General features: G+C 39.5%; 1 protein-coding gene across 2 annotated transcripts in view; it reads right to left on the reverse strand.

The window, feature by feature from the left end:
- VPS8 (VPS8 subunit of CORVET complex) overlaps positions 1-24,656 on the reverse strand; it is a 298,981-nt gene that overhangs the window by 32,203 nt on the left and 242,122 nt on the right. The window lies entirely within an intron of this gene.

Here is a 24,656-nt window from a genome sequence, read left to right on the forward strand (position 1 = left end):
CTCCTGCACTGTTGCTGGGAATGTAAATTGGTGCACCTACTATGGAGAACAGTATGGAGGTTCCTTAAAAAAACTAAAAATAGAATTACCATATGACCCAGCAATCCCACTACTGGGCATATACCCTGAGAAAACCATAATTCAAAAAGACACATGCACCCCAATGTTCATTGCAGCACTATTTACAATAGCCAGGTCAGGGAAGCAACCTAAATGCCCATCGACAGACGAATGGATAAAGAAGATGTGGTATATATATACAATGGAATAGTACTCAGTCATAAAAAGGAACAAAATAATGCCATTTGCAGCAACATGGATGCAACTAGAGATCATCATACTAAGACAAATATTGTATGATATCACCTATATGTGTAGTCTAAAATACGGCACAAATGAACCTATCTATGAAACAGAAACAGACTCACAGACATAGAGAACAGACTTGTGGTTGCCGAGGGGGAGGAAACTGGGGGAGGGATGGACTGGGGGTTTGGGTTAGTAGATGAAAACTATTACATATAGAATGGATAAACAACAAGGTGCTACTGTATAGCACAGGGAACTATATTCAATATCCTGTGATGAACTACAATGGAAAAGAACATAAAAAAGAATGTATATAAGTGTATAACTCAGTCACCTTGCTATACAGCAAAAGTTAACACAACATTGTAAATCAACAATAATTCAATAAAAAAATAAAGAATAAGGAGAGTTTTGCCCGGGAGTAACCAAGAAGGCAGAGTAGGACGTGCTCTCACTCCCTCTTGTGAGAACACCAGAATCACAACTAGCTGCTGGACAGTCATTGACAGGAAGACTCTGGAACTCACCAAAAGACACCCAACATCCAAAGACAAAGGAGAAGCCATAATGAGATGGTAGGAGGGGTGCAATCACAGTAAAATCAAATCCCATAACTGCTGGGTGGGTGACTCACAGACTGCAGAACACTTATACCACAGAAGTCCACCCACTGGAGTGAAGGTTCTGAGCCCCACGTCCGGCTTCCCAAGCTGGGGGTCTGGCAACGGGAGGAGGAATTCCTAGAGAATCAGATTTTGAAGGCTAGCAGGATTTTATTGCAGGACTTCAACAGGACTGGGGGAAACAGAGACTCCACTCTTGGAGGGCACACACACAAAGTAGTGTGCTCATTGGGACCCAGGGGAAGGAGCAGTGACTCCAAAGACACTGAACCAGACCTACCTGCTAGTGCTGGAGGGTCTTCTGCAGAGGTGGGGGGTGGCTGTGGCTCACCGTGGGGACAAGGACACTGGCAGCAGAAGTTCTTGGTGTGAGCCCTCCCAGAGTCTGTCATTAGCCCCACCAAAGAGCCCAGGTAGGCTCCAGTGTTGGGATGCCTCAGGCCAAAGAATCAACAGGGAAGGAGCCCAGCCCCACCCATCAGGAGACAAGCAGATTAAAGTTTTAATGAGCTCTGCCCACCAGGGCAACAGTCAGCTGTACCCACCGCCAGTCCCTCCCATCAGGAAACTTACACAAGCCTCTTAGATAGCCTCATCCACCAGAGGGCAGACAGCAGAAGCAAGAAGAACTACAATGCTGCAGTCTGTAGATAAAAAGCACATTCATAGAAAGATAGACAAGATGAAAAGGCAGAGGGCTATGTACCAGATGAAGGAACAAGATAAAACCCTAGAAAAACAACTAAATGAAGAAGTGAAGATAGGAAACCTTCCAGAAAAAGAATTCAGAATAATGATAGCAAAGATGATCCAAGACCTCGGAAAAAGAATGGAGGCAAAGATCGAGAAGATGCAAGAGATGTTTAAAAAAGACCTACAAGAATTAAAGAACAAACAGACAGAGATGAACAATACAATAACTGAAATGAAAAATACACTAGAAGGAATCAGTAGCAGAATAACTGAGGCAGAAGAATGGATAAGTGACCTGGAAGACAGAATGGTGGAATTCACTGCTGTGGAACAGAATAAAAAAAAAAGAATGAAAAGAAATGAAGACAGCCTAAGAGACCTCTGGGACAACATTAAACACAACAACCTTCACATTATAGGGGTCCCAGAAGGAGAAGGGAGAGAAGAAGGACCCGAAAAAATATTTGAGGAGATTATAGTCAAAAACTTCCCTAACATGGGAAAGGAAATAGTCACCCAAGTCCAGGAAGCACAGCGAGTCCCAAACAGGAAAAACCCAAGGAGAAATATGCTGAGACACATAGTAATCAAACTGGCAAAAATTAAAGACAAAGAGAAATTATTGAAAGCAACAAGGGAAAAATGACAAATAACATACAAGGGAACTCCCATAAGGTTAACAGCTGATTTCTCAGCAGAAACTCTACAAGCAAGAAGGGAGAGGCATGATATAATTAAAGTGATGAAAGGGAAGAACCTACAATCAAGATTACTCTACCCAGCAAGGATCTCATTCAGATCCGATGCAGAAATCAAAAGCTTTACAGAAAAGCAAAAGCTAAAAGAATTCAGCACCACCAAACCATCTCTAAAACAAATGCTAAAGTAACTTCTCTAACTGGGAAACACAAGAGAAGAAAAGGATGTACAAAAACAAACCCAAAACAATTTAAAAAATGGTCATAAGAACATACATATTGATAATTACCTTAAACGTGAATGTATCAAATGCTCCAAGCAAAAAACACAGGCTTGCTGAATGGATACAAAAACAAGACCCATATATATACTGTCTACAAGAGACCCACTTCTGACCTAGGGACACATACAGACTGAAAGTGAGGGGATGGAAAAATGTTCCATGCAAATGGAAATCAAAAGAAAGCTGTAGGGCTTCCCGGGTGGCTCAGTGGTTGAGAGACCGCCTGCCGATGCAGGGGACACGGGTTCCTGCCCCAGTCTGGGAAGATCCCACATGCAGCAGAGCAGCTGGGCCCGTGAGCCATGGCCACTGAGCCTGTGCGTCTGGAGCCTGTGCTCCGCAACAGGAGGGGCCACAACAGTGAGAGGCCCGCGTACCACAAAAAAAAGAAAAAAAAGAAAAAAAGAAAGAAAGCTGTAGTAGCAATACTCATATCCAATAAAATGGACTTTAAAATAAAGAATATTACAAGAGACAAGGAAGGACACTACATAATAATCAATGGATCAATCCAAGAAGAAGATATAACAATTATAAATATATATGCACCCAACATAGGAGCACCAAATACATAAGGCAACTGCTAACAACTATAAAACAGGAAATCCACAGTAACACAATAATAGTGGGGGACTTTAACACCTCACCTACACCAATGGACAGATCATGCAAAATGAAAATAAATAAGCAAACACAAGCTTTAAATGACACAATGGACCAGATAGATTTAATTGATATTTATACGATATTCCATACAAAAACAAGAGATTACACTTTCTTCTCAAGTGTGCACGGAACATTCTCCAGGATAGATGACATCCTGGGTCACAATTCAAGCCTCAGTAAATTTAAGAAAACTGAAATCATATCAAGCATCTTTTCTGACCACAACGCTATGAGATTAGAAATCAATTTCAGGGGAAAAAAACGTAAAAGACACAAACACGTGGAGGCTAAACAATGCATTACTAAATAACCAAGAGATCACTGAAGAAATCAAAGAGGAAATCAAAAAACACCTAGAGACAAATGACAATGAAAACACGATGATCCAAAACCTATGGGATGCAGCAAAAGCAGCTCTAAGAGGGAAGTTTATAGCTATACAAGCCTACCTCAAGAAACAAGAAAAATCTCAAACAATCTTAACCTTACATCTAAAGGAACTAGAAAAAGAAGAACAAAACCCTTAGTTAGCAGAAGGAAAGAAATCATAAAGATCAGAGCAGAAATAAATGAAATAGAAACAAAGAAAACAATTGCAAAGATCAATAAAACTAAAAGCTGGTTTTTTGAGAAGATAAACAAAATTGATAAACCATTAGCCAGACTCATCAAGAAAAAGACTGAGAGGACTCAAATGAATAAAATTAGAAATGAAAAAGTAGAAGTTACAACAGACACCGCAGAAATACAAAGCATCCTACAAGACCACTACAGGCAACTCTATGGCAATAAAATGGACAACCTGGAAGAAACGGACAAATTCTTAGAAAGGTATAACCTTCCATGACTGAACAAGGAAGAAACAGAAAATATGAACAGACCATTCACAAGTGATGAAATTGAAAATGTGATTAGAAATCTTCCAACAGGGCGGAGGGGAAGATAGTGGAAGAGTAAGACGCGGAGATCACCTTCCTCCCCACAGATACACCAGAAATACATCTACACGTGGAGCAACTCCTACAGAACACCTACTGAATGCTGGCAGAAGACCTCAGACCTTCCAAAAGGCAAGAAACTCCTCACGTACCTGGGTAGGGCAAAAGAAAAAAAGAAAAAACAGACAAAAGAATAGGGACGGGACCTGCACCAGTGGGAGGGAGCTGTGAAGCAGGAAAGGTTTCCACACACTAGGAAGCCCCTTCGCGGGCGGAGACTGCGGGAGGCGGAGGGGGGAGCTTCGGAGCCGCCGAGGAGAGCACAGCAACAGGGGTGGGGAGGGCAAAGCGGGGAGATTCCCGCACAGAGGATCGGTGCTGACCGGAACTCACCAGCCCGAAAGGCTTGTCTGCTCACCCGCCAGGGCGGGCGGGGCTGCGAGCTGAGGCTCGGGCTTTGGTCGGAGCGCAGGGAGAGGACTGGGGTTGGCAGCGTGAACACAGCCTGAAGGGGTTAGTGCACCACGGCTAGCCGGGAGGGAGTCCGGGAAAAGGTCTGGAGCTGCCAAAGAGGCAAGAGACTTTTTCTTCACTCTGTTTCCTGGTGTGCGAGGAGAGGGGATTAAGAGCGCTGCTTAAAGGAACTCCAGAGACGGGCACGAGCCGCGGCTAAAAGCGTGGACCCCAGGGACGGGCAGGAGACGCTAAGGCTGCTGCTGCCGCCACCAAGGGGCCTGTGTGCGAGCACAGGTCACTATCCACATCCCTCTTCTGGGGAGCCCGTGCAGCCCGCCACTGCCAGGTTCCCTGGATCCAGGGACAACTTCCCCGGGAGAACGCACGGCGGGCCTCAGGCTGGTGCAAGGTCACACTGGCCTCTGCCGCCGCAGGCTCACCCCACACTCCGCGCCCCTCCGTCCCCCTGGCCTGAGTGAGCCAGAGCCCCCGAATCAGCGGCTCCTTTACCCCATCCTGTCGGAGCAAAAAACAGACGCCCTCCAGTGACCTACACACAGAGACGGGGCCAAATCCAAAGCTGAGCCCCTGGGAGCTGTGCCAGCAAAGAAGAGAAAGGGAAATCTCTCCCAGCAGCCTCAGAAGCAGCGAATGAAAGCTCCACAATCAACTTGATGTATCCTGCAACTGTGGAATACGTGAATAGAAAACGAATCATCCCAAATTGAGGAGGTGGACTTTGAGAGCAAGATTTATGATTTTTTCCCCTTTTCCTCTTTTTATGAGTGTGTATGTGTATGCTTCTGTGTGAGATTTTGTCTGTATAGCTTTGCTTCCACCATTTGTCCTAGGGTTCTATCTGTCCATTGTTTTTTTTAAATTTTTCTTTCTTAATAATTTTAATAACTTTATTTTACTTTATCTTCTTTCTTTTTCTTTCTTTCTTTCCTTCCTTCCCTCCTTTAGAAAACGAATCATCCCAAATTAAGGAGGTGGACTTTGAGAGCAAGATTTATGATTTTTTCCGCTTTTCCTCTTTTTGTGAGGGTGTATGTGTATGCTTCTGTGTGAGATTCTGTCTGTATAGCTTTGCTTCCACCATTTGTCCTAAGGTTCTATCCGTCCGTTTTTTTTCTTAATAATTATTTTTAAATTTAATAACCTTATTATATTTTACTTTATTTTATTTTATTGTATCTTCTTTCTTTCTTCCTTCCCTCCTTCCTTCCTTCCTCCCTCCCTCCCGCCTTTCTTTCTTACTTTCCTTCTTTTCTTCTTTTTTTCTTTCTTCCTTCCTTCCCTCCTTTCTTTCTTTTCTACCTTCCTTCCTTGCTTCCTTCCTTGCTTCCTTCCTACTTCTACTAATTCCTTCTACTTTTTTTCCCTTTTATTCTGAGCCGTGTGGATGAAAGGCTCTTGGTGCTGCAGCCAGGAGCCAGTGCTGTGCCTCTGAGGTGGGAGAGCCAACTTCAGGACACTGGTCAACAAGAGACTTCCCAGCGCCACATAATATCAAACGGCAAAAATCTCCCAGAGATCTCCATCTCAACACCAGCACCCAGCTTCACTCAATGACCAGCAAGCTACAGTGCTGGACAACCTATGCCAAACAACTAGCAAAACAGAAACACAACACCACCCATTAGCAGACAGGCTGGCTAAAATCATAATAAGTCTACAGACACGCCCAAAACACACCACCAGACGTGGACCTGCCCACCAGAGAGACAAGATCCAGCCTCATCCACCAAAACACAGGCACTAATCCCCTCCACCAGGAAGCCTACACAACCCACTGAACCAACCTTAGCCACTAGGGACAGACATCAAAAACAACTGGAACTATGAACCTGCAGCCTGCAAAAAGGAGACCCCAAACACAGTAAGATAAGCAAAATGAGAAGACAGAAAATCACACAGCAGATGAAGGAGCAAGATAAAAACCCACCAGACCTAACAAATGAAGAGGAAATAGGCAGCCTACCTGAAAAAGAATTCAGAATAATGATAGTAAAGATGATCCAAAATCTTGGAAATAGAATAGACAAAAGGCAAGAAACATTTAACAAGGATCTAGAAGAACTAAAGATGAAACAAACAATGATGAACAACAATAAATGAAATGAAAAATACTCTAGATGGGATCAATAGCAGAATAACTGAGGCATAAGAACGGATAAGTGACCTGGAAGATAAAATAGTGGAAATAACTACTGCAGAGCAGAATAAAGAAAAAAGAATGAAAAGAACTGAGGACAGTCTCAGAGACCTCTGGGACAACATTAAACACACCAACATTCGAATTATAGGGGTTCCAGAGGAAGAAGAGAAAAAGAAAGCGACTGAGAAAATATTTGAAGAGATTATAGTTGAGAACTTCCCTAATATGGGAAAGGAAATGGTTAATCAAGTACAGGAAGCACAGAGAGTCCCATATAGGATAAATCCAAGGAGAAATACGCCAAGACACATATTAATCAAACTGTCAAAAATTAAATACAAAGAAAGCATATTAAAAGCAGCAAGGGAAAAACAACAAATAATACACAAGGGAATCCCCATAAGGTTAACACCTGATCTCAGCAGAAACTCTGCAAGCCAGAAGCGAGTGGTAGGACATACTGAAAGTGATGAAGGAGAAAAACCTGCAACTAAGACTACTCTACCCAGCAAGGATCCCATTCAGATTTGATGGAGAAATTAAAACCTTTACAGACAAGCAAAAGCTGAGAGAGTTCAGCACCACCAAACCAGCTTTACAACAAATGCTAAAAGAACTTCTCTAGGCAAGAAACACAAGAGAAGGAAAAGACCTATAATAACGAACGCAAAACAATTTAGAAAATGGGAATAGGAACATACATATTGATAATTACCTTAAATGTAAATGGACTGAATGCTCCCACCAAAAGACACAGATTGGCTGAATGGATACAAAAACAAGACCTGTATATATGCTGTCTACAAGAGACCCACTTCAGACCTAGAGACACATACAGACTGAAAGTGAGGGGATGGAAAAAGACATTCCATGCAAATGGAAACCAAAAGAAAGCTGGAGTAGCAATTCTCACAACAGACAATATAGACTTCAAAATATAGACTATTACAAGAGACAAAGAAGGACACCACATAATGATCAAGGGATTGATCCAAGAAGAAGATATAACAATAGTAAATATTTATGCACCCAACATAGGAGCACCTCAATACATAAGGCAAATACTAACAGCCATAAAAGGGGAAATCAACACTAACACATTCATAGTAGGGGACTTTAACACTCCACTTTCACGAATGAACAGATCATCCAAAATGAAAATAAATAAGGAAACACAAGCTTTAAATGATACATTAAACAAGATGGACTTAAGTGATATTTATAGGACACTCCATCCAAAAACAACAGAATACACATTTTTCTCTAGTGCTCATGGAACATTCTCCAGGATAGATCATATCTTGGGTCACAAATCAAGCCTTGGTAAATTTAAGAAAATTGAAATTGTATCAAGTATCTTTTCTGACCACAACTCCATGAGACTAGATATCAATTACAGGAAAAGATCTGTAAAAAATACAAACACATGGAGGCTAAACAATACACTACTTAATAACGAAGTGATCACTGAAGAAATCAAAGAGGAAATAAAAAAAAAACCTAGAAACAAATGACAATGGAGACACGACAACCCAAAACCTATGGGATGCAGCAAAAGCAGTTCTAAGAGGGAAGTTTATAGCAATACAATTCTACCTTAAGAAACAGGAAACATCTCCAATAAACAACCTAACCTTGCACCTAAAGCAATTAGAGAAAGAAGAACAAAAAAAACCCCAAAGTCAGCAGAAGGAAAGAAATCATAAAAATCAGATCAGAAATAAATGAAAAAGAAATGAAGGAAACAATAGCAAAGATCAATAAAACTAAAAGCTGGTTCTTTGAGAAGATAAACAAAATAGATAAACCATTAGCCAGACTCATCAAGAATAAAAGGAGAAGACTCAAATCAATAGAATTAGAAATGAAAAAGGAGAAGTAACAACTGACACTGCAGAAATACAAAAGATCATGAGAGATTACTACAAGCAACTCTATGCCAATAAAATGGACAACCTGGAAGAAATGGACAAATTCTTAGAAACGCACAACCTGCCAAGACTGAATCAGGAAGAAATAGAAAATATGAACACACCAATCACAAGCACTGAAATTGAAACTGTGATTAAAAATCTTCCAACAAACAAAAGCCCAGGACCAGATGGCTTCACAGGCAAACTCTATCAAACATTTAGAGAAGAGCTAACACCTATCCTTCTCAAACTCTTCCAAAATATAGCAGAGGGAGGAACACTCCCAAATTCCTTCTACGAGGCCACCATCACCTTGATACCAAAACCAGAAAAGGATGTCACAAAGAAAGACAACTACAGACCAATATCACTGATGAACATAGATGCAAAAATCCTCAACAAAATACTAGCAAACAGAATCCAACAGCACATTAAACAGATCATACACCATGATCAATCGGGACTTATCACAGGGATGCAAGGATTCTTCAGCATACACAAATCTATCAATGTGATAAAACATATTAACAAATTGAAGGAGAAAAACCATATGATCATCACAATACATGCAGAGAAAGCTTTTGACAAAATTCAACACCCATTTATGATAAAAACCCTGCAGAAAGTAGGCATAGAGGGAACTTTCCTCAACATAATAAAGGCCATATATGACAAGCCCACAGCCAACATCCTCCTCAATGGTGAAAAACTGAAAGCATTTCCACTAAGATCAGGAACAAGACAAGGTTGCCCACTCTCACCACTCTTATTCAACATAGTTTTGGAAGTTTTACCCACAGCAATCAGAGAAGAAAAGGATATAAAAGGAATCCAAATCGGAAAAGAAGAAGTAAAGCTGTCACTGTTTGCAGATGACATGATGCTATATATAGAGAATCCTAAAGATGCTACCAGAAAACTACTAGAGCTAATCAATGAATCTGGTAAAGTAGCAGGATACAAAATTAATGCACAGAAATCTCTGGCATTCCTATACACTAATGATGAAAAATCTGAATGTGAAATTAAGGAAACATTCCTAGTTACCACCACAACAAAAAGAATAAAATACCTAGGAATGAACCTACCTAAGGAGACAAAACACCTGTATGCAGAAAATTATAGGACACTGATGAAAGAAATTAAAGATGATACAAATAGATGGAGAGATATACCATGTTCTTGGATTGGAAGAATCAACATTGTGAAAATGACTCTACTACCCAAAGCAATCTATAGATTCAATGCAATCCCTATCAAACTACCACTGGCATTTTTCACAGAACTAGAACAAAAAATTTCACAATTTGCATGGAAACACAAAAGACCCCAAATAGCCAAAGCAATCTTGGGAACGAAAAACGGAGCTGGAGGAATCAGGCTCCCTGACTTCAGACTATACTACAAAGCTACAGTAATCAAGACAGTATGGTATTGGCACAAAAACAGAAAGAGAGATCAATGGAACAGGATAGAAAGCCCAGAGATAAACCCACGCACATATGGTCACCTTATCTTTGATAAAGGAGGCAGGAATGTACAGTGGAGAAAGGACAGCCTCTTCAATCAGTGGTGCTGGGAAAACTGGACAGGTACATGTAAAAGTATGAGATTAGATCATTCCCTAACACCATACAGAAAAATAAGCTCAAAATGGATTTAAGACCTAAATGTAAGGCCAGAAACTATCAAACTCTTAGAGGAAAACATAGGCAGAACACTCTATGACATAAATCACAGCAAGATCCTTTTTGACCCAACTCCTAGAGAAATGGAAATAAAAACGAAAATAAACAAATGGGACCTAATGAAACTTCAAAGCTTTTGCATAGCAAAGCAAACCATAAACAAGACAAAAAGCGAATCCTCAGAATGGGAGAAAATATTTGCAAATGAAGCAACTGACAAAGGATTAATTTCCAAAATTTACAAGCAGCTCATGCAGCTCAATAACAAAAAAACAAACAACCCAATCCAAAAATGGGGAGAAGACCTAAATAGACATTTCTTCAAAGAAGAGATACAGACTGCCAACAAACACATGAAAGAATGCTCAACATCATTAATCATTAGAGAAATGCAAATCAAAACTATAATGAGATATCATCTCACACCAGTCAGAATGGCAGTCATCAAAAAATCTAGAAACAATAAATGCTGGAGAGGGTGTGGAGAAAAGGGAACACTCTTGCACTGCTGGTGGGAATGTGAATTGGTTCAGCCACTATGGAGAACTGTATGGAGGTTACTTAAAAAACTACAACTAGAACTACCATATGACCCAGCATCCCACTACTGGGCATATACCCTGAGAAAACCAAAATTCAAAAAGAGTCATGTACCAAAATGTTCACTGCAGCTCTATTTACAATAGCCCGGAGATGGAAACAACCTAAGTGCCCATCATAGGATGAATCGATAAAGAAGATGTGGCACATACATACAATGGAATATTACTCAGCCATAAAAAGAAATGAAATTGAGCTATTTGTAATGAGGTGGACAGACCTAGAGTCTGTCATACATAGTGAAGTAAGTCAGAAAGAGAAAGACAAATACTGTATGCTAACACATATATATGGAATATAAGAAAAAAAATGTCATGAAGAACCTAGGGCTAAGACAGGAATAAAGACACAGACCTACTGGAGAATGGACTTGAGGATATGGGGAGGGGGAATGGTGAGCTGTGACAAAGCGAGAGAGAGGCATGGACATATATACACTACCAAACGTAAGGTAGATAGCTAGTGGGAAGCAGCCGCATAGCACAGGGAGATTAGCTCGGTGCTTTGTGACTGCCTGGAGTGGTGGGATAGGGAGGGTGGGAGGGAGGGAGACACAAGGGGGAAGAGATATGGGAACATATGTATATGTGTAACTGATGCACTTTGTCATAAAGCAGAAACTAACACACCATTGTAAAGCAATTATACCCCAATAAAGATGTTAAAAAAAAAAAAAAAGAGAGATCTTCCAACAAATAGAAGTCCAGGACCAGACGGCTTCACAGGTGAATTCCATCAAACATTTAGAGACAAGCTACCACATATCCTTCTCAAACTCCTCCAAAATTGCAGAGGAAAGAACACTCTCAAACACCTTCTATGAGGCCACGATCACCCTGATACATAAACCAGACAATAAAAGAAAATTACAGACCAGTATCACTGATTAATATAGATGCAAAAATCCTCAACAAAATACTAGCAAAGAGAATCCAACAACACATTAAAAGGATCATACACCATGATTAAGTGTGATTTATCCCAGGGATGCAAGGATTCTTCAATATACGCAAATCAATCAATGTGATACACCACAGTAACAAATTGAAGAATAAAAACCGTATGATCATCTCAATAGATGCAGAAAAAGCTTTTGACAAAATTCAACACCCATTTATGATAAAAACTCTCCAGAAAGTGGGCATAGAGGGAATCTACCTTAACATAATAAAGGCCATATATGACAAACCCACAGCAAACATCATTCTCAATGGTGAAAAACTGAATGCATTTCTGCTAAGATCAGGAACAAAACAAGGATGTCCACTCTCGCAACTATTATTCAACATAGTTTTGGAAGTCCTAGCCACGGCAATCAGAGAAAAAAAGAAATAAAAGGAATACAGATCGGAAAAGAAGACAAACTGTCACTGTTTGCAGAGGACATGATACTATACATAGAGAATCCTAAAGATGCCAGCAGAAAACTACTAGAGCTAGTCAATGAGTTTGGTAAAGTTGCAGGATACAAAATTGATGCACAGAAATCTCTTGCATTCCTATACACTAATGATGAAAAATCTGAAAGAGAAATTAAGGAAACACTCCCATTTACCACTGCAACAAAAAGAATAAAATACCTAGGAATAAACCTACGTAGGGAGATAAAAGACGTATATGCAGAAAACTATAAAACACTGATGAAAGAAATTAAAGATGGTATCAACAGATGGAGAGATACCATGTTTTTGGATTAGAAGAATCAATATTGTGAAAATGACTATTCTGCCCAAAGCAATCTACAGATTCAATACAATCCCTATGAAATTACCAATGGTACTTTTTATGGAACTAGAACAAAAAATCTTAAAATTTGTATGGAGACACAAAAGACCCTGAATAGCCAAAGTAGTCTTGAGGGAAAAAATGGAGCAGGAGGATTCAGACTCCCTGACTTCAGACTATACTACAAAGCTAGAGTAATCAAGGCAATATGGTACTGGCACAAAAACAGAAATATAGATCAATGGAACAAGACAGAAAGCCCAGAGATAAACCCACGCACCTATGGTCAACTAATCTATGACAAAGGACGCAGGGATATACAATGGAGAAAAGACAGTCTCTTCAATAAGTGGCGCTGGGAAAACTGGACAGCTACATGTAAAAGAATGAAATTAGAACACTCCCTAACATCATACACAAAAATAAACTCAAAATGGATTCGAGACCTAAATGTAAGACCGGACACTATAAAACTCTTAGAAGAAAACATAGGAAGAACACTCTTTGACATAAATCACAGCAAGATCTTTTTTGATCCACCTCCTGGAGTAATGGAAATAAAAACAAAAATAAACAAATGGGATCTAATGAAACTTCAAAGCTTTTGCACAGCAAAGGAAAGCATAAACAAGACGAAAAAGAGAACCCTCAGAATGGGAGAAAATATTTGCAAATGAAACAACGGACAAAGGATTAATCTCCAAAATATATAAACAGCTCATGCAGCTCAATAATAAAGAAACAAACAATCCAATCCAAAAATGGGCAGAAGAGCTAAAGAGACATTTCTCCAAAGAAGACATACAGATGGCCAAGAGGCATATGAAAAGCTGCTGAACATCACTAATTATTAGAGAAATGCAAATCAAAACTACAATGAGCTATCACCTCACACCAGTTAGAATGGGAATCATCAGAAAATCTACAAACAACAAATGCTGGAGAGGGTGTGGAGAAAAGGGAACCCTCTTGCACTGTTGGTGGGAATGTAAATTGATACAGTCACTATGGAGAACAGTACGGAGGTTCCTTAAAAAACTAAAAATAGAATTACCATATGATCCAGCAATCCCACTAGTGGGTATATATACCCAGAGAAAACCATAATTCAGAAAGACAAATGGACCCCAATGTTCATTGTAGCACTATTTACAATAGCCAGGTCATGGAAGCAACTACATGCCCATCGACAGACAAATGGATAAAGAAGATGTGATACATATATATAATGGAATATTACTCAGCCATAAAAAGGAATGAAACTGGGTCATTTGTTGAGACGTGGATGGATCTAGAGACTGTCATACAGTGTGAATTAAGTCAGATAGAGAAAAACAAATATCGTATATTAACACATGTATGTGGAACCTAGAAAAATGGTACAGATGAACCGGTTTGCAGGGCAGAAGTTGAGACACAGATGTAGAGAACAAACTTATGGACACTAAGGGGGGAAAGCCGTGGGGGGGTGGGGATGGTGGTGTGATGAATTGGGTGATTGGAATTGACATGTATACACTGATGTGTATAAAGTTGATGACTAATAAGAACCTCCTGTATAAAAAAATAAAATAAAATTCAAAAATTAAAAAAACAAAAAGAATAAGGAAAGAACATAACAAGTACAGCCAGATCCATTACATGTTAAACTTTACCTGAGCTCTTGGAAAACAGCACAGTTAAATATAATCTCCCACCCTGTTCTGGAAAACAGCTTACTGCAAAGAACCACGCCTCCCCATAAGACTCAGGGAAGACTCACCTAGCCCCCATGCTTACCTATGACAAGGCCAGACACAGACATATCAAATTTCCATGCTTTGCCTGAAAAAAGATAAGCTGAGCTGCTTGTCCTCACTGATTGATTAGAATGAAATGCTTGCTAACTGATGACCAAATGTTATCTAAGCTTCTCTCCTTCTCACAAGCCTCTGATCCACCCTCAGCCCAAGCCAGCATATAACCTCTCCTTAATGATGTCTCCTGAGAATCAGCTGACATCAAGGAAAGACATTTCCTGATCACTGTCTGATTCTGCCATCTATTGCCCCATATCTGGTTCCTTCTAGCCTTGTTTACCTGCCCCTATAAAAGAAATTTCCTTTTTGCCTGATCTTTGAGACCCTTGCAGATCCTTTGGTCAAATTGTTCTCCCTATGGAATAGCCTCTTTCCCTCTATTGTACTAGCTCCCTCCCCTTATTGCAATAATTCTTTTGAATGAAGTCTTCTTACCTACGTCCAGATTTGTTTTTCTTTGATAGACAACATATTCTGTTAATTCAGACTGGGGGTTAGGGTCTAACTAAAATCATTCAGCACATCAACAAACATACCACTTGTTTAATATAACTGTAGACTCAGAAGATCTTAACCTTCAAAAAGATCTAAAAATCAATGAATCCAACCTCTCACCCATGGCAGGAATCCCTCTGCAGCAGCTCTGAGAGACAGACATCCTGCCACTCATGGCACGCCTCTGGTAATGGGTAGTGTTAGAAAATTCTCATACTAAGCCAACATTTCCATCTACATAGCAGTTACCCACAGGTACCAGTTCTGTCCTCTGAACTACAAAGAATGCCTCTACTTCCAAATCAGCACCCTTCAGATGTCTGAAGACAACTGCACCTCAGCTTCTTCACATCAGCATAAAGAGGTACCTGGTCTGCTGAGATATCCTACCATGCCTGTGCAAAAACAAAGATCAAATCATGTCCTCTGGTTTTTTCTTTGTTAAATCAATAGAGGCATGGAAATCACACCTGGATATAATGTGCATCTAAGTCCTACTAAGACAAATACTCTAAGGAAAGAGGCAGCATACAATCATCAAGGGCTACCACTTTGTTGTTCATGAGGAATTGCATCTTTGAAGGAGTTAAGAGAGAGTCTTAAAAAGGCAGATGACTCCCTGACTTCAGAGTATACTACAAAGTTTCAGTAATCAAAACAGTATGGTACTGGCACAAAAAGAGACACACAGATCAATGGAACAGAACAGAGAGCTCAGAAATAAACCCACATACTTATGGTCAATAATCTACAACAAAGGATGCAAGAATATATGTTGGAGAAAAGACAAAGTGGTGCTAGGAAAACTGGACAGCTACATGTAAAAGAATGAAATTAGAACATTCTCTAACACCGTACACAAATTAAACTAAAAATGGATTAAAGACCTAAATGTAAGACCCCAAACCATAAAACTCCTAGAGGAAGACATAGGCAGAACACTCTCTGACATAAATTGTAGTAATATTTTTTTGGATCCATCTCCTAGAGTAATGGAAATAAAAGCAAAAATAAACAAATGGGACCTAATTAAACTTAAAGGCTTTTGCACAGTGAAGGAAACCGTCAACAAAATGAAAGACAATCTACTGAAGGGGAGAAAATATTTGCAAATGATATGACTGATAAGGGTTAATATCCAAAATAAACAAACAGCTCATATAACTCAACATCAAAAACAAACAACCCAATTAAAAAATGGTCAGAAGACCTGAATAGACATTTTTCCAACGAGGAAATGCAGATGGCCAATAGGCACATGAAAAGATGCTCAACATTGCTAACTAACTATGAGGAAAATGCAAATCAAAACCACAATGAGATATCACCTCACACCTGTCAGAATGGCTATCATAAAAAAGAACAGATAATAAATGTTGGTGAATACGTAGAGAAAAGGGAAACCTTGTACACTGTTGGTGGGAATGTAAATTGGTGCAGCCACTGTGGAAAACAGTATGGAGGTTTCTCATTAAAGTAAAAATAGAACTACCATATGACCCAGAAATTCCTCTCCTGAGTATATATCCAAAAAGCCCCCCATAACACTAATTTGAAAAGATACATGCACCCCAATGTTCATAGTACTATAATTTACAGTTTCCAAGAAACAACTGGAAGCAACCTAAGTGTCCATCAACAGATGTATGGATAAAGAAGATGTATAAACATACAATGGAATACTATTCAGCCATAAAAAAGAATGAAAATTTGCTACTTCCAGCAACATGGATGGACTTGGAGGGTATTATACTAAGTGAAAGTAGTCAGACAGAGAAAGACAAATACTGTATGATATCACTTATATGTGGAATCTAAAAAACACAACTAACTAGTGAATATAACAAAAAAGAAACAGACTCACAGATACAGAGAACAAACTAGTGGTTACCACTGGGGAGAGGGAAAGGGGGAGAGGCAATGTAAGGGTAGGGAAAGTGGGAGGTACAAACTATTACATATAAGATAAGCTATAAGGATACATTGTACAACAGAGGGAATATAGCCAATATTTTATAATAACTATAAATGGAGTATAACCTTTAAAAATTGTGAATCACTATATTGTACACCTGTAACTTATATAATATTGTACATCAACTACACTTCAGTTAAATAAAAAAAGGCAACTGAATCTTTACTTAAGCCAACATCACACAACATCTAGAAAATGTTTCATCTATCTCTCAGTGCTTTCTCCTTTTGTGTTCCCTTGACTTTTGTGAAACTATCAACCAGCCATTCTTGGGCTGGTCAGTTGAGACACTGCAGCCAGCTTTTCCTGTTGCTATGGAAACAGTGGCTCTATGGGGCTTTTTCCCTAAAAAAAAAAACAAACCCTCCCGCTCCATAATTCAATAAAAATCATGAGCAAGTACAGTCAACTACATTCCTGACATGAGTGGCAAGACCGGGAACCAGCTATAAAAATTTTGCCTCACCAGAACACTTGGAAAAAAAGAATCAGCTCTAAATTCTGGTATTAAACTTGAATATTTGAGAGGCTATGCACCAATTTCTGGGAGGCTTGGCTATTCAGCCCACCAGTTCAGTCACCATTAACTTTTAAGTGTGCTGAGAGCAAGAACTATATATATATATATATATATATATATATATATATATATATATATATAGGATATAAAATACAGTTTATTGAGTGAACAGTTTAAATCAGAGAAATAACAGAATGCATGTATTCCCCATAACTCTTATAATCTCACAATTTAGCTTGTGCATAGTTGACCTCTAAGTGCCTGGCCTATGTGCAGTAGAGAGGGGCTCTTTGCTGCTGATAAGGCTGTACATATTTATAGTGTGTAGGTTAGGTAGGAATGATCTATGAAACTATGCAACACTGGAAGTTCCCAAAATAAGGAAATGGTTTCACTAGAAACATGGAGCTCCCAGAGTCCAGGGGTTGATATCAGCCTCTTCTTCCAAGGAACTAACTTAGACTTACTGAGAAGTTCCTTGCTAAGCTACTACAAAGAATTTCCAAGAGCACTGGGAGATCTCACTGGTGGACAACTGGAAAAAAATTTTTTTTTCCATCTTCCATTTTTTTTTAAACATCTTTATTGGAGTATAATTGCTTTACAATGTTGTGTTAGTTTCTGCTCTACAACAAAATGAATCAGCTATACATATTCATAAATCCCCAAATCTCCTCCCTCTTGCAGCTCCCTCCCACCCTCCCTACCCCACCCCTCTAGGTGGTCACAAAGCCCTGAGCTGATCTCCCTGTGCTATGCGGCTGCTCCCCACTAGCTATCTATTTTACATCTGGCAGTGTATATATGTCAATGCCATTCTCTCACTCCATCCCAGCTTACCCTTCCCCCACCCTGTGTCCTCAAGTCTGTTCTCTACATCTGCGTCTTTATTCCTGTCCTGCTCCTAGGTTCTTCAGAACCTTTTTTTTCTTTTTAGATTCCATATATATGTGTTAGTATATGGTATTTGTTTTTCTCTTTCTGACTTACTTCACTCTGTATGACACACTCTAGGTCACTACAAATAAGTCAATTTCGTTTCTTTTTTTTTTTTTTTTTTTTGCGGTACGTGGGCCTCTCACTGTTGTGGCCTCTCCCGTTGCGGAGCACAGGCTCCGGACGCGCAGGCTCAGGGGCCATGGCTCACGGGCCCAGCCGCTCCGTGACATGCGGGATCTTCCCGGACTGGGGCACGAACCCTTGTCCCCTGCATCGGCAGGCGGACTCTCAACCACTGAGCCACCAGGGAAGCCCAATTTCGTTTCTTTTTATGGCTGAGTAATATTCCATTGTATATATGTGCCACATCTTCTTTATCCATTTATCTGTTGATGGAAGCTTAGGTTGTTTCCATGTCCTGGCTATTGTAAACAGTGCTGCAATGAACATTGTGGTACATGACTCTTTTTGAATTATGGTTTGCTCAGGGTATATGCCCAGTAGTGGGATTGCTGGGTCGTATGGTAGTTCTACTTTTAGTTTTTTAAGGGACCTCCATACTGTTCTCCATAGTGGCTGTATCAGTTTACATTCCCACCAACAGTGCAAGAGGGTTCCTTTTTCTCCACACCTTCTCCAGCATTTATTATTTGTAGACTTTTTGATGATGGCCATTCTGACTGGTGTGAGGTGATACCTCACTGTGATTTTGATTTGCAAATCTCTAATGATTAGTGATGTTGAGCATCCTTTCATGTGTTTGTTGGCAGTCTATATATCTTCTTTGGAGAAATGTCTATTTAGGTCTTCTGCCCATTTTTGGACTGGGTTGTTTGTTTTTTTGATATTGAGCTGCATGAACTGTTTATATATTTTGGAGATTCATCCTTTGTCAGTTGCTTCATTTGCAAATATTTTCTCCCATTCTGAGGGTTGTCTTTTCATCTTGTTTATGGTTTCTTTTGCTGTGCAAAAGGTCTTAAGTTTCATTAGATCCCATTTGTTTATTTTTGTTTTCATTTCCACTTCTCTAGGAGGTGGGTCAAAAAGGATCTTGCTGTGATTTATGTCACAGAGTGTTCTGCCTATGTTTTCCTCTAAGAGTTTTACAGTGTCTGGTCTTACATTTAGGTCTTTAATCTATTTCGAGTTTATTTTTGTGTATGAGTTTGGGAGTGTTCTAATTTCATTCACTTACATGTAGCTGTCCAGTTTTCCCAGCACTACTTATTGAAGAGGCTGTCTTTTCTCCATTGTATATTCTTGCCTCCTTTATCAAAGATAAGGTGACCACAGGTGCATAGGTTTATCTCTGGGATTTCAATCCTGTTCCATTGATCTATCTTTCTGTTTTTGTGCCAGTACCATACTGTCTTGATTACTGTAGCTTTGTAGTGTAGTCCAAAGTCAGGGAGCCTGATTGTTCCAATTCCATTTTTCTTTCTCAAGACTGCTTTGGCTATTCGGGGTCTTTTGTGTTTCCATACAAATTGTGAAATTTTTTGGAAGAGCTTGAGAAGGATAGGTGTTAGCTCTTCTCTAAATGTTAGATAGCATTCACCTGTGAAACCATCTGGTCCTGGCTTTTGTTTGTTGGAAGATTTTTAATCACAGTTTCAATTTCAGTGCTTGTGACTGGTCTGTTTATATTTTCTATTTCTTCCTGGTTCAGACTCGGAAGGTTGTACTTTGTTAAGAATTTGCCCATTTCTTCCATGTTGTCCATTTTATTGGCATATAGTTGCTTGTAGTAATCTCTCATGATCCTTTGTATTTCTGCAGTGTCAGTTGTTAGTTCTCTTCTTTCATTTCTAATTCTGTTGATTTGAATCTTCTCCCTTTTTTTCTTGATGAGTCTGGCTAATGGTTTATCAATTTTGTTTATCTTCTCAAAGAATCAACTTTTAGTTTTATTGATCTTTGCTATCATTTCTCTTTCATTTATTTCTGATCTGATCTTTATGATTTCTTTCCTTCTGCTAACTTGGGTTTTTTTTGTTGTTGTTCTTTCTCTAATTGCTTTAGGTGTAAGGTTAGGTCATTTATTTGAGACTTTTCTTGTTTCCTGAGGTAGGATTGTATTGCTATAAACTTCCCTCTTAGAAATGCTTTTGCTGCATCCCATAGGTTTTGGGTCATCGTGTTTTCAATGTCATTTGTTTCTAGGTATTTTTTTATTTCCTCTTTGATTTCTTCAGTGATATCTTGGTTATTTAATAGTGGATTGTTTAGCCTCCATGTGTTTGTATTTTTTACAGTTTTTTCCTGTAATTGATTCTAGTCTCATAGCGTTGTGGTTGGAAAAGATACTTGATATGATGTCAATTTTCTTAAATTTACCGAGGCTTGATTTGTGACCCAATATGTGATCTGGCATGGAGAATATTCCATGAGCACTTGAGAAGAAACTGTATTCTGTTGTTTTTGGATGGAATGTCCTATAAATATCAATTAAGTCCATCTTGTTTAATGTGTCATTTAAAGCTTGTGTTTCCTTATTTATTTTCATTTTGGATGATCTGTCCATTGGTGAAAGTGGGGTGTTAATGTCCCCTACTATTATAGTGTTACTGTCGATTTCCCCTGTTATGGCTGTTAGCATTTGCCTGATGTATTGAGGTGCTCCTATGTTGGGTGCATAAATATTTACAATTGTTATGTCTTTTCTTGGATTGATCCTTTGATCATTATGTAGTGTCCTTCTTTGTCTCTTGTAATAGTCTTTATTTTAAAGTCTATTTTGTCTGATATGAGAACTGCTACTCCAGCTTTCTTTTGATTTCCATTTGCATGGAATATCTTTTTCCATCCCCTCACTTTCAGTCTGTATGTGTCCCTAGGTCTGAAGTGAGTCTCTTGTAGACAGCGTATGGATGGGTCTTGTTTTTGTATCCATTCAGCCAGTCTATGTCTTTTGTTTGGAGCATTTAATCCATTTACACTTAAGATAATTATTGATATTTATGTTCCTATTACCATTTTCTTCATTGTTTTGGGTTTGTTTTTGTAGGTCTTTTCCTTCTGCAAGAACTATTTTTCACTGACCTTTGTTCCTCCAAGTCCTGGCACCTTAGAGGCTTGTTGAATATTTACTGAATTACCCAGAACTATTAGAAAGGCTTCCCACTATGCCACTCCCAGTACCTTCTCCCTAACTGGAAGAAGTCATTCTGAGAAGAACATTAACTGTACCCCTTATATTGGATTCTACCAGCCAGAACACCTGGCCCCTCAGGCTTCCACAAACACAACAGCAGAGAAGGTTCATCTAAAACAGGGGATGGCTCAGAATGTAACCATGCTTTTGTGATCAAGAATAAGACAAAACTGCTTTCTCTGATTATTATGCATGTAACAATGCCAACTTTGCCACACAAGTTCCTGGCTGGTGTTTCTACAGTAGTCAAGAAGTGCTGCATCATAGCTGAGACGTTTTTGATGCTGCCTTCAACTAACCCTCTAAACTCCTTTAATCCACCTCAAACACTTCAGCACCTCCTATTTGGATCTATGCTAGGGAGTTTAGTGCAATGGACTTTAGGACAATTTCTATCTAAGGAAAATGCTTCTAATTTCTAGTTATCTATGATCAAACACTGAAGAAGTCCTAGGGAAGCATATGTGTCTTCCTACTTTTTTATTGAAGTTATCAGAGCCCATTAAGAAGAAATTTTATATACAAAAGATAAATATGATATACAAATTTTAAATGCTATAGATATATTATTACGTATGATAAGTATTTCTAATCCAGAGCTTTCTGAAAGAATATCACAAATACAAAATGCTCATGGAGTCTGCCAGGCCCTGACATGGTAGCAGAATAGGAGAGTGACTTCTACATGAGCCGCATATCCCGAGCTAGCAGGACCTACAGAACATGGCTCCTGACTCGTCGGCACTTGAGCAGAGCTCTTTGCAGGGCCAATATGCAGTAGAGTCACTGAACACTGTCTTCAGCTATTGGTCAACAGAGAATCTTTGGCTTAAATCAAGAACACTACTGCTCTTTTGTGTTTCTTACACATGTCACTTTGGCAGTCACACTGTTCAACAGACACTCTTGGTGCTCCCATCTGTCAGTGCAACTTTGGGAAGAGGGACTGTAGCTCCAGGATGACAACCAGAATATATATGTAGATGCATATATATATGCACACACAAACACATACACACAAATATACATATCCAACTAGGGAAGTAACAATGAGGTGCTGAGCTTCACACTGGTCTCACTTGGAGTACTGCTGATAGAGCTTAAACAGTAAGGAACTGACCATGCTGGGAATACAAGCCCAGAACAGCAATGATGCTTCATTTGTTCTTTCTCCAGTTGTTCAGCAGAAACTTCTGTTTTCTCCTCACTTCCCATAAACAACTACGAAGTCCTACGGAACCTCTTCCATGTCTCTCTCATTCACACAACAAGTACTGAATGACTGCATACTTTGTTCTACACTTAGATAGACAACAGGAAACAGAACTGCTACGGGCCCTGCCCTTATGAGGCAGAGAGTCTAATGGGGGACACATATAAGCAAAGAGGCAATTTCAACACAGCCAGATAAGTATGTTTGTAAGGACTAGTTCAGGGTACTCTGAGAGCTCAAAAAGGGAAGGACACCTACCTCACGGTGTCAAAAAGGTTTGTGGGGAGAATAAAAAGGCTAAGACTTGAATCTATCTCACCTCCTCATTCTATTAACATAGCATAGGCTTAGGACCTTTTTTCTTCTAATTGGTCTTTCTGCCTCATGTTTGATGGAAACACTTATCCTTGAGATAAAAAGCAAACTTCACAGACTGGGGCTCTGTGATCTGGACTCCCGTTTACTTCACCAGGCTTCTGCAAGATCCCATACTTAAGACAAACAGAACTGCCTCCATTTTCTAGCTCACCCATGTCTGCCTGGAATACCTTTTGCCTTGTGTTTCCAGGCTAGATCAAGCTTTACCTCTACTGGGAAGCCTTCCTTGACCTCTTAGTTTGGGAGAGGCACCTGTTACGATATATATTTTAAAGTTATTCTACACACCATAAACAGTACAATATTAAGTATGTGCTATTAAGTTTAGGCTTCAAGTCAGGGGTGGTCAGTGGCTCTAAACAAGAATCCACATTTCAGAAACTGCAGCTCACATGAACTTCCAAAGGCAGCTCCTAAAAGCTGTTCATATATTGACCAACACCTAAGACTTTGCTCATTAGCTCAAAAGACAGCAGAAAAATTTTCCATTGGTGAAATCAATGTCTTATTAATAAGAATGGTAAATATTAGAAATGGACCCTCATTGCTAAAATAAAAGGTATTCATGATATGTCGACTGGATAAAGTGTTTTTGTGATCTTAATTTAATAAATGTCTTTAAGTATGGTAGGATTTGCTTTCATTACAATCTAGTCACAAAGTTGTAGGGGAGCAGCTAACCATTTCTCAAGTTTCTTCACTGGACTCTTTACCATAAAGAATGTAAGAGTTGTACTAAAGGATCTTAGTCATTTCAAAACCGGGCCTCTCCCGCACACTCTTGCAGCACCCTGTGCACCCTGCATGGCACGTGTCAAGTAGTCTGGTAACTGTCAGTGCAATCTGTCTACCTTTCCAATTAAATGCTGAGGTCCTTGAGAACAGGGATTGTATTTTTAATCTCTGTAGTCTGCTTCTTAGCTCACTATCTAGTATAAAGAAATACTTGCTGAATGGACAATAGTATATAAGTAGCATAATAAAGGACAGATGAAAGGACATCTGACTAGGAGTTGGGAGACTTGTGTTTTAATACTAGTTTCAGTAACAGCTGAGTACTTGTGTTATAATTTACTGAGTACTTAATATGTGTCAAACACAGCGTCAGGCACTTAAATTGTTTCTCATTTAATCCTTAGGGCAATTCTGAGAGGAGCATCATCACTTTACAGAGGAGGAAACAGAGAGGCTGACTTACTCAAGGTTATTCAGATAAAGCAGATGAGTCAATCACTGAATCCAAAGCACGTGTTTTTAACCTCTATGGTAGAAGTGTGTCCCATGGAACATTTGAGAGAGGTAAAAAATTTCCCTCTGGATTCCAGTTTCCTCCTTTGCTTACTGAGTGTGACTAAGTGGCTGACACCCTTTCCAGCTCCTCATGTTATGGTGTGATGGTTCTGAGCGGCAACAATCACCACTGTGG

This window comes from Aethalodelphis obliquidens, unplaced genomic scaffold, assembly GCF_003676395.1.
Source record: "Aethalodelphis obliquidens isolate GAN/ISIS:26980383/991018 unplaced genomic scaffold, ASM367639v1 scaffold1, whole genome shotgun sequence".
NCBI lineage: Eukaryota > Metazoa > Chordata > Mammalia > Artiodactyla > Delphinidae > Aethalodelphis > Aethalodelphis obliquidens.